Source organism: Heterocephalus glaber, unplaced genomic scaffold (genome assembly GCF_053883595.1).
Source record: "Heterocephalus glaber isolate CG9 unplaced genomic scaffold, H.glaber_assembly_v1.0 deba00001472, whole genome shotgun sequence".
Taxonomy (NCBI): domain Eukaryota; kingdom Metazoa; phylum Chordata; class Mammalia; order Rodentia; family Bathyergidae; genus Heterocephalus; species Heterocephalus glaber.
Window position 1 is genome coordinate 90,727,581 of NW_028258315.1, and position 11,250 is coordinate 90,738,830.

Below are 11,250 nucleotides of genomic sequence, written 5' to 3' on the forward strand. Positions count from 1 at the left end.
ATTCTGAGACAGGGTCTCACTAAATTGCTAAATTGCCCAGGCTGGACTTGAACGTGGGATCCTCCTACCTCAGCCTCCTAGAGTGCTGGTATTACAGGCGTGTACCACCATGCCTAGCTAGATATTCTAATTTTTAAACTGAGACAGTGTGCAACCTAAAACCAGAGAAGATGTAGGGCTTGCCAATTTTCATTTAGAAGCATGGAACTCATGCTCTTTCAATATAATGTTCCATATAGAAATTTCTTGGGACGGTATGTGGTACATAATAAGTGCTAAAGAAACATTAACTATTATTATCTGTCCTATTGTATGGCATGATGACTTGTACACAGTAAGAGCCTATAACAGTTCGTCACATTGGACCAAATACCAGGAGTGATTGAATACTTAAATGGATTTTTAAGACCTAGAGAAAAAAGTAAAGTGCCCAGAATCTGGGTTCAGAAAACCTATAGCCCATTAAGGATGAAAAAAGGAATGAATGTCCTGAAGCATCTATAGGTCTTTCTTCTAGACAACCAGACAAGCTCTTAGAAGCCTCACATCACTACAGTAGTGATGGCAAACCTTTTAGAGACGAGTGCCCAAACTGCAATCCCAAACTCACTCATTTATCACAAAGTGCCAACACTGCAATTAAACCTGAATACTGAGATTTTAGTTTAGAAAAAACTCCTACATTAACATCTTTTCTCTTAAAAGAAAAACAAGTAACACACGTGCCATAGATTCACCACCACTGACCTACAGGGTCAAAGGAAGCCATTTCTTTTACTGGTCTAAGGTTTCAAATATAGTTTCTTGATTCTTAAAGCCAAAATGCCACGGTGGGGGAGCGAGAATTAAAGAAAATAAGTAGATGGTATTCCAGAGCACACTTATTGGGCACTGTAGGGGACAACCTCCCCAAATTTCTTTGGGTCTTGTAGAACAGACTGAGGTCTCTGCAGTCTTTGTCCATTGTCATTTATTTGTTTGTTTATTTATTTATTTATTATTTTGTGAGACAGGGTTTCCACTATGTAGTTCATCCTGGCCTTGAACTCACTATGCAGCCCAGGCTGGCCTTGAACTCACAGTGATCCTCCTGCTTCAGCCTCCCAAGTGCTGGGATGACAGGCATGCACTACCACACCTGGTTTGTCCACTGTCTTTTAGAAGGCAGCTCAAGTCTTTTATTTCACTGTATGTATGCATACTTAAAAGAAATTACGTATTTTCAGCACTGACACTTTGCATTTTATTTTCAGATTGCATTCCAGATGGAAGGCAAAAGATACTGATTTTTAACTCTAATTTCTTTCCCTAAAATTAAAGATACAGTATAACTTTATATCTTCTAAATTCTTTAAAGGATTGGCAAGTTAAAACACTCATGAACTAAACTCTGGATTTGTTTTGAAGATTTGTTTGCTTGGTTTTTTTGCCATCCAAATTTGCTAAATTTTCTTGATTCATGGGTCATTTTTTCAGGGTGCTGAAAATATCAGCATGATGACCCTAGGATCTACCAACAATCTGTCTGCTACCCAAAAAGTGCTATAACATCCACAGCCCTATAATAAACTTTTCTAAATTTAGTAGTAAGATCTGACTTTAGAAAAAAATGTTTAAAATGACTGCATTTATTCTGCAGCCTTTCCAATGAAGTAGTCACAAAATCTGAATGCTAAGGCTTCCTTTTAATCAATCAGGACTTTTTTGAGCTAACCTGCAAGGAATTTGTCACTATGTTTCCTTGATTCTTACATACTCTTCATACTTAGATAACTTTATGAAATGAAATTTATTTTAAAATGTGCTCCAACATTTAATAATTATCTAAGTAAATCTTCTTTGTTAATTTTCTACCCCTGTGCAAGAAAAAAAATGTTTTAAAGAATTATCCAAACCACTGAAATGAAAGTAGAAATGAACCTTGTTTCTAACAAATAAAGCTTTAAACAAAAGTATTGTTTATAAGGGCCGGGGATTTAACTCAGAGGTTCTGCCGCCTGCCTCGCAAGCACAAGGTCCTGAGTTCGAGACCCGGTACCAAAAAGAAAAAGTATTGTTTATATTTATAAAAAGAATACATATTTATTACAGAAAATTTAAGAACTACAGAAAAACAGGAAAAAATTATAGCTCTCATAATGCCTTGGGTATAGTTCCATATAAATGCTCCCTTTTTTGTACTGATATCATACAGTACCTATTGTTTTATAATTTATTTCACCTAATGTATCATGCTTTCCCATTATGTTAATGTACAGTATGCTATTCCAAAATTTAACTGATTCCCCAGTTACAAAGTTTCATGAGGTGCTTTTTAAAAAAATTTCAAATAATACCGGGATAAATATCCTTGCACATTTTGAACCTCTCTTTGTTTTTAGGAAATTCTAGAAATAGAAATCCTGGGTTATAGATATGAATTTTGCAAGATGAAAAATTTAACTTAAGACTTTCTTTGGAATTTTACATTTCTAAAAACCAGGAGTCAACTGGAACGACTAGTCATATTCTGGGTGGCTCCCCACATGGGAACAGTCCCAAGCCGAGCTGCTAAGTACCCAGTTAGCCTACTGAGTCCCAGTGTGAACTGTTTGTCTGTCATGGATCCTGCAGCAGGATGTCTGAGCGATGGCTCTCTCCTGTGCCAGGCCCACTGCTGTCCTCCGCATCTGTTCCCTTCCCTGCCAGCCAGTGCCGTGCAGCCCAGGAACAAAAGATCAAACAGGTCAGTGCCAAGGTGCCTACAGTCATTCCCACCTGCTTCTCCACTTTTCTGCACATATGCTTCCCCACATACTCGTGAGACATCTCAGTCTGAACATGCAAGCCTGGGCACCACTAAGGAGTAACTAAATACATTCAAAAAGAATGAGAAAATAATATCAAGCAACACTTCTTCAGTTGCCAGATTCCATTTTCAGGCTCTCATACTTCACATCAAAAACAAGTTAAAGTTTCACAGCAAAAGAGATGAATTACTATAATTGTGGGAGATGAGGTTTTTGAAGTTGGGACCCATTTTTGACCCTGGGTAATACGAACAAGCTGCTTGTTATAAAATTAGTAAGAAAAAAAAAATTAGTAAGAAAAAAATAAGGTGATGTTGAAGCATTAGCAAGTCTCTCGAGCTACCTAGTTGCAGGCACAAAAGCATCCCTAATACCATCTCTCCAAGCCTAGCTTAAGATCTGACTCAGGAACAGCCCTCACTAGGACACAGGGAAAGACGTTTTTCCAAACAGACCATACACAGACTTATTTTCATTGACCCTACCATTAAAATACAAAGAATGTAAAACGAAATAAATTTTATTCACTTGTTGGTTATAAGATTGAAAGTGTAGGGCCAGGGATTTAGCTCAGTGGTTTCACCACCTGCTGCGCAAGCGCAAGGACCCAAGTTTGATCCCTGGTACCAAAAAAAAAACAACAAAAAAAGAGTGGAATGTTTTGTTTTGGTTTTGGTTTTTTTGAGACAAGGACTCGATCTGTAGTTCAGGCTGGCCCTGAACTCACTACATAGCCCAGGTTGGCCTGGAACTCAAGTAATCCTCCTGCCTCTGGCTCCCAAGTGCTGGGATTACAGGCATGTGCCACCATGCACGGTAAAAGTGGAATGTTTATTGGCAAAATAAAGGTGTTATTAAATCACCCACACGTTTAGCTTACTACTTATCATATTCTTTTGATTAATAATAAATTATTTATCTATAAGTAATGATAAATTATTTATATCAATTTATAAGTAATAATGATAGTTTTGACCATGCTAGGAAAACAGCAGTTGTTCTGGAAAATTTCTTTGTAAATAACAGAATTTTTAAAGTCAAAAGCAAAGCATTGTTTGATCTAAGACCTAATCTAAATTGTCACGTTATTTTGGAGACATAAATGTATCAACTTCCACTTTTGTCACGGAGGATTAAGAAATTTGTACCAACTCTCCTGAGGACAACTAGAGAGAGCTGCACGAAATAATGGGGAAAGTATTTAAAAGCATTAAAGGGCTAATATATGAGTGAGGAATTGCTTGCCCAAGATCCAAGAGGAGATGGGAATTCAAAGAGAAGAATCTGTCAGTAAGACTTCTACTGCTCAGCAGGAATTCACCAAGCAGTGTTTATGACAGCTTCACTAAACCAGAGGATCAAACTTGACAATCCCAGGTTTCAGGAAAAAAGGAGAAACTTGCTTTCATGAGGTATTCACTTGCATCTTTTGATCTTAATATTATATACAGATATCACCTTAAAACAAAAAAAGACTAATATCAAATGGTCTGTATCAAACCAGTTAGTAAATAAGAATAGTAAATTACACGTGGCACATATCCATACTCTAATTTTTTAAATATAAAGATGAGTGTTATCTTGAATTCTATGAACAATAAAGTAACTTGCTATTATGGTTTATATCTAGATACCCTCCCCCTCAAAGCTTCATTCATATGCTTATACAGTAGGTGGGGCTTTGGGGAGTGACTGGATCGTGAGTCTGGGATAGTGGACTAGTCTACTGATTGGTTTAGCATAGTTCTGGGTGTGGATGCTGGATTTAGTGAAGAGGGAAGACACAACCTGGGTGTGGTGGCACTAAACAATAGGCTTGAAGCTTGGATGGAATGAAAAAGGAAAGAAAAGGGCAGATTTGCTGCTTCATGTCTATGATGCCATGAATTCTTTCTCCTCTGCAATGCCACCCTACCTTGGAACCAGTCGACTATGGATTTAACCTCTACAAACTGGGATAGAACAAACCTTTCCTTTAACTTGTAAGCATGTGTTCTGGCAACAAGAAAAAAGTATCTAAGGCAGATTTTGGTACAGAGGGTGGGGTTACCACTGTGACAATACCTGAGAAAATGGTTCAGAAGCCTTTGGAACTGGCTTGCAGGAGATATTTGGAAATTTTTGGAGATGCTGGTTGGAGAAATAGCTATAGAATGCTGTAAAACAAGTTTGATGGGAGATTCTGGTCAGAATGAAGAAGATCAGAATGCTAATACAAATGTAGCTGGTAAAGACCATGATCATGTTTCAGCTGGGAACAAGGACTGCAATTAGCAGTTGGACTCCAGGCCATGTATGTTATGCTTTGGCAGAAAATTTCTCTGCACTTTGCTCATGTCCGGAGACTAAGATTAAGGGCAGCGGACTAATTAACCCGGTAGAAGAAATTCCAAGGATGTCTAATGTCGAGGTAGTGGCACAGCTACTGTTGGGGGCTTTTAGCCAGCTGTACCTTGAGAATCAGAGCAAACAGTCCAGTAGTATGACTTAAAATTCTGATTTTACCTGAAAGGAAGCTCCAGTAAAGTTGCCTTCTCCAAGATGGAGCAGAGAACTTGGTTGCTGAACAGATTAGCATTAAAAAGCCAAGTACCTGGAAAAAGGACAAGTGAAAAGATGGCCTCAGGGTATCACAAAAACCAGCAGGAATCCACCCTTTACAGTCTCAAAATTGCTAAGAGCAGACAGCCCCAGGGTACCATCTTCTAGAAGGGAGATGGCTTGAGGATTGGGATTCATAGTGTTCAGCAACCCAGCCACGGTAGATCTTGGCATCAGCCACAGGGTGCTGGTTTTAGGCACATGCAGCATATAAGAGTTGTGGGTCACGAAGGCTTCCACCCAGATTTCAGAAGAAGACCTGGGAAGGCAGTGTGTGTGGCTGTGAGGGCGAAGCTGAAAGCGCAGTGGAGATCCCAGGAGGTGGCAGAAGCCAAAAATGTAGGGTCTGAAGAAAGTGGCAAGGAGTGAACAACCCAAGAGAGAGGCCATGAGGACCAAAATCACTGGTAGTACTATAAAAGCAAGGCAATCCAAGCTCTGTGGAGTTATCATGCTGTGCATTCGCCCAGGTGCTGGACATGGAACTACAGGATTTAATGTTTGCCCTGCTGGACTTTGGTCTTGCTTTGGCCCCATTCCTTTCTATCCTCCTATTCTACCATTGTAATGGGAATGTTTATGCTGTGCCATTCTGTGTTGGAAATGTTTAACTTTCTTTTCATTTTTATAGGGGCTCACAGTTAAGTTTGCCTTAAGGGCCAGGATTTAGCTCAGTGGTTCCGCCACCTATCTTGAAGGCGCAAGGACCTGAGATGGATCCCAGGCAACAACAAAAAAAAGAGTCTGCCTTACATCTTAGAGGAGACTTTGCAGTTGGACTTTTCAGCAACGCTGAGACTGCTAGGAATTTGGTAACTCTTAGAGATGGACTAAATACATTTTGTATAAAGGAATGCCCATGAGTCTCTGGGGGTCGGGTAGAATGTTATGGCTTATAACTATATATCCCAACAAAGCCTCATGCACTCACAGGTGAGACTTTTGGGAGTGACTAGATCATAGGGGTGTGATACTGAATTAGTCCACTAACTGGTTTAGCATAGTTCTGAGAGTGGATGATGCATTTAGTGAAGAGGGAACACCCACTCTGGGTATGGGTGGCACCAATCAACAGGCTTGTAGCTTGGATGGAATAAAAAGGGAAAGAAGGAAGCCTTTTTCTTCCTACCAGCCACCCATGGACTACTTCTCTTCTGCCATGTAGCCAGCCAACTATGAACTGAAACCTCTAAACTGTGAGCTAAAATAAACCTTTCCTCTTTTAATGTGTGGACATTACAACAAGAATGTAACTAAGACATTTTCACTCCCATTATACTTTTCACATCCCATATTTAGAGATCGCAAGATAAAGCTTACAAAGTAATATATTCAGTGGTACCTCAGTTTACGAACTGAATTTGACAATTTGGGGAGGATACCTGCATTTGTGTTTGTGTGGGGGAGATGGCTGTGGTCATGTTTGTCACATGATCCAGAGTTTGTGAACGGAAGCAAAATTTTGCCAAATGCTTTTGTTCGTGAACCTAATTCATACGGTATTACTGTATTTTGGTACAATTATAAAAATATTAAAAATTTGCTTTTAACAATCAGTCATATGCACCCAAAATCCAACTAACACCTACATCTGACTGCTTTACTTTGAAAATATGGAGTAGTATCCCATTCCACCCACTGATATACCAGTTTGTGTTAGTTTCTATGACTGGTAAAACTGGGTCAATTTAAAAGGTTAGAAATGATAATTGGGATAGTATTTCTCTTCCTGTAATGCAATCACAAGGTTCTTACGAGAGGATTACGGATTACAAGTGTGCACCACCATGCCCAGCCCAGATAGTCTTAAAGATAAACTGTTGAAATTTAATCAGAGAGGCATACTAATGAAATATAATTAATGTACAAGGAGTCAAGGGCAAGTGTTCTAGGTAGAGGGAAAAATATGTACATCTTGAAGACATGAAAACCTTGAAGTGTTCACATGGAACTAAAAGAATTTTGCAAACATTCTTTAAAGATTACAGATTAACCAACCAAACTCTCCAAGCAAGATTCCACTGTGAACTTTAAGTAATTCATACAAGACTGAGGGTGTGGCTCAGTGGTAGCATGTACTTAGCATGCATGTTCTCCAGCACCACAATGAAAATGAGGGAAGAACAAAAGGAGGCAGCAGCAGGAGGAAGAGCAGAGAATAAGAAGAGGGGGAGGAGAAGGGGAGGAGGAAGAGAAAAGAAGAAAAGGAAAACCAGCAGGAGGAAGGGGAAGAAAGAAAAAGAAAGAAACGAAAGAAACAGAAAGAAATGAAAGAAAAAGAAGTAGGAGGTAACTTTCAGACTAATCACTTCTGCTGACTTAAAAAACTGTTGATTTGTTTAGCATGTAGAGCCTGAGGATACATAACTTAAAAGGAATTTTTTTAAGATGTCATGAAAAACAAAATAAAGAGTATAAGGTAGAAATATGAGACAAAAAGTTAAGATTTCTCAGCCCAGATGAAATAAAGAACACAAAGGCAATGATTATGTGAATACATAAAATGTTGATTAATATAAATGCCATTTATTTGCTATGTTTGCTGAGGGTATTATCAAGGGCATCTTACTGGGTTTTTTGCAGTACTAGGGATGAACCCAGGGCCTTTGCACTGAGCTATGTCCCCAGCCCCCTTTTTATGTTTTATTTTGAGGCAGGGTCTCTACGTTGATATATTGTTCAGGCTGGGATTGAACTTGGAAAACTCCTGCCTTAGCTTCTCAGAGTGCTGGGACTTCAAGCGTGTGCCAACATGTCTGGCCATCTCACCTTTTTAATGTAACCTACGGTTCCTTCACTATGTCGGTGGTAAACAACACTCATCTCTAACTCCCAACCTCTGGCCTAGATGGAATCAACTTCAGCTTCAGCTCTAACAGTGGTTGTCATTCTGAGTAGCCCATCCTCCTGGGTAAGGGATACCTAGGGATACTCAAAGGGTGCCTGGGGAAAAAAAACAAAACTGGGCGGGCCGGGGATTTAGCTCAGTGGTTTGCTGCCTGCCGCCTGCTGCGCAAGTGCAAGGACCCGAGTTCGATCTCTGGCACCAAAAAATAAAACAAACAAACAAAACAACTGGGGAAAGATAGTTCACAAGTTTGAGAAAACCAGACACATTCAAATACATGCAATTTCCAAAAATGACCTCTGATTCTATCATATGATTACCATGTTGCATTCTATCTTATTCCAATCCTTCTGCTTATGTGTGGTGAGGCAGCATATAGTACAGAGGTGAAAATGTAAAGCCAGGCACTTGATCTTGACTTCAGCTCTGTTGCTTATGAGCTGTGTGACCTTAGCCAAGTCACTTGAGTTCCCTATGGCTCAGTTTTCTCATCTACAAAATGGGAATAAGAGAACCCATTAAATAGGGTTGAGATTTTAATGAATACTTGAAAGCACTCAAAACATTCTTGGCAAGCCAGGCATGGCGGTGTATGCCTATAATCCCAGCAGTTGGGAGGCTGAGGCAGGAGGATTGCCATATGTTCAAAGCCAGCATGGGCTACATAGTGAGTTCAAGGCCAGCCTGAACTACATAGCAAGACCTGGTCTAAAGCAAAAAACAAACAAACAAAAAATCCACAGCACAGGTTAACTGCTACATAAATTTTAGCTTTTGTTGTTATATTGAATTAATAAAGGGAAATGCTTAAACAGTGGCTGATACATAGTAAACCCTGAATAACTACAGTAATGTCTCAGTTCATAAACACTTTTGTTTGCAAACAATTCAATTCACAAACAAAGCACTCAGCAAAACTTTGTTTCCATTTGCAAACTCCACATTGGGTGACAAACATGACCACAGCTATCTTTCCTACTCAAACACAAATGCAGCCATCTTCCCCCAAATCATAAAATAAATTAACTGTGTAAGCCGAGGTACCACTGTAATACAGTTTTTGTAAGACTTCTTTCATTCATTTATTCAACAAATATTTACTTACTGCCTTTTCTGGTTCAGGTCAATAATGTCTTCCTTCTAGACCAGCAAAGTCTAACAGAAATGTAACATTCTATGAGTTCTATGAGTCGCATTAAGAAAGTAAAAAGATGGGGCCGGGGATTTAGCTCAGCGGTTCCACTGCCTGCCTTGCAAGCGCAAGGTCCTGAGTTCGATCCCCAGTACCAAAAAAAGAAAAAACTAAAATCACTTTTACTATTTAATCCAATATCCAAAATATTCTCATTTCAACATGCTGTTAATATTAAAAACACAAGATAGTTTATTTTTCATTCTAAATCTTTGTGATCTGGTGTGTATTTTATACAGTACATCTCAATATAAACTAGCCACATTTCAAGTATTCAACAGTACCTAGGTTAATGGCTAACTTGAAGTTCTAGACATTAAAGGATAGGGAAGAGGAGAAATATTACTTTGTTCTCTATTCTACCTTGTAACTAATTCTGCAATTTTTTCCCACTTGTAAAGTCCTTTCACATTTTGTCTTCATTAAGGGATGAATCTGAGTTTTTTCTTGTTGTTGTTGTTCTGGGAATCAAACTCAGGGTCTTAAGCCTGCCACTGCACCACTGAACTACATCCCCAACCCCAGAATGGATCTGGGTTGTTTTGTTTGTTTTTTGTGCTGGGGATCGAGGGATCGAACTCCGGTCCTTACGCTTTCGGGGCAGGCAGAGGAACCACTGAGCTAAATCCCTGGCCCTGGATCTGGCTTTAACAGCAAGTTTTCATCATAAGGAATCAGAGCAGAAGCAGCAGGAAAACAGGAGTCTATTAAGGAATTCCCCCTGTCCATTCCCTTTATCCAATCAACAAAAATCCAAGCACTACCACTTGCCAAGAACTGTGGTAGCTAAGGATATAGACAGGAACAAAGCTATTCCTTTGATATTTTCTTCAGGAAGAGAAAAAAAATCAATTATCAGATAAGAAGAGTGAGAAAATAATCACAGGATGGAATAGCCAGGGAAGGGCAGTCTGAACTGATGACACTCAGGCTGAGAGCTTATGACAAAAGGTGCTGAACGTTCAAAACGTCAGGTAAAGTGTTCCAGGTAGAGAGCAGAGCATGTGCGGAGTCCCCAAGATACAAAAAACAAAACAAACAAATGCACAACGTTGCTAGAGATGACTTGGGTGGGAATATATGGCGGGAAACAGTGAAAGGTACAATCAGGGGGTAGGTGATGATGAACCTGTAAGAGAAGGACCTGGATTTTATCTTAACAACAAAAGGAAGCACGAAATTTTAGTGTCCAAAAGATTTTAAGGGCATCTCCATTTTAAGATAATTCTTGCTGCAGGTTTAAAAACTGTTTAAGGATAGTAAAGGTGGAACCTGGGATTTCAGTTAGAAGGCAACTGAGTAGAGCAGGTGAGCAAGGGTGGTGGAATTCTAGGTTAAGAAAGGTGCTTGGGAAAAATGAATGAATGACCTCTCCCTTCAATAGTTTTGCAAAAGTGATCCCCTTTGTGCTGCAAGAAATCTCAAATGAGGTGACTGTTGTTGTCTTGTCCCATCATGCACCTTTTTTTTGGAGAAAAATGTTCATTTCCCAAATCAACATGAAATTAAATCTCTGTCAATTCTAGCTGTGAGAATACACAATCTGAACGTTATTAAAGCATTATTTCCAAAATGTACTTTTCCTTTTCAAGAAGGTGGTAGGCCCATTCCCAAGCAGATGACATGGCATGAGAACTGAAAAAAGGAGGAATCCACCATTAGGACCCTACACGGAAAGAACCAAGAACAGAACAAAGGCTTTGAGACAGGAACGAAATTGCCACGCTTAAGGAACAGAAAGAACCCAGTGGCTGGAGCAGCCAAGAATGGGGGTCACATTCAGTGAATGCCCAGGACATGACTTCTAATTCAATTGTTAC

The 11,250-nt window shown here is 39.4% G+C and overlaps 1 protein-coding gene across 9 annotated transcripts in view; it reads right to left on the bottom strand.

The window, feature by feature from the left end:
• Cacna2d3 (calcium voltage-gated channel auxiliary subunit alpha2delta 3) overlaps positions 1 to 11,250 on the bottom strand; it is a 1,090,211-nt gene that overhangs the window by 1,078,352 nt on the left and 609 nt on the right. Inside the window, exon 2 of one of the 9 annotated variants that reach the window (XM_087181517.1) lies at positions 5,295 to 5,382. The exons of the other annotated variants lie outside the window; for them this stretch is intronic. The gene's annotated coding sequence lies outside the window, so the exon portion shown is untranslated. The remainder of the gene's footprint in view (positions 1 to 5,294; positions 5,383 to 11,250) is intronic. 9 annotated transcript variants of the gene reach the window in all.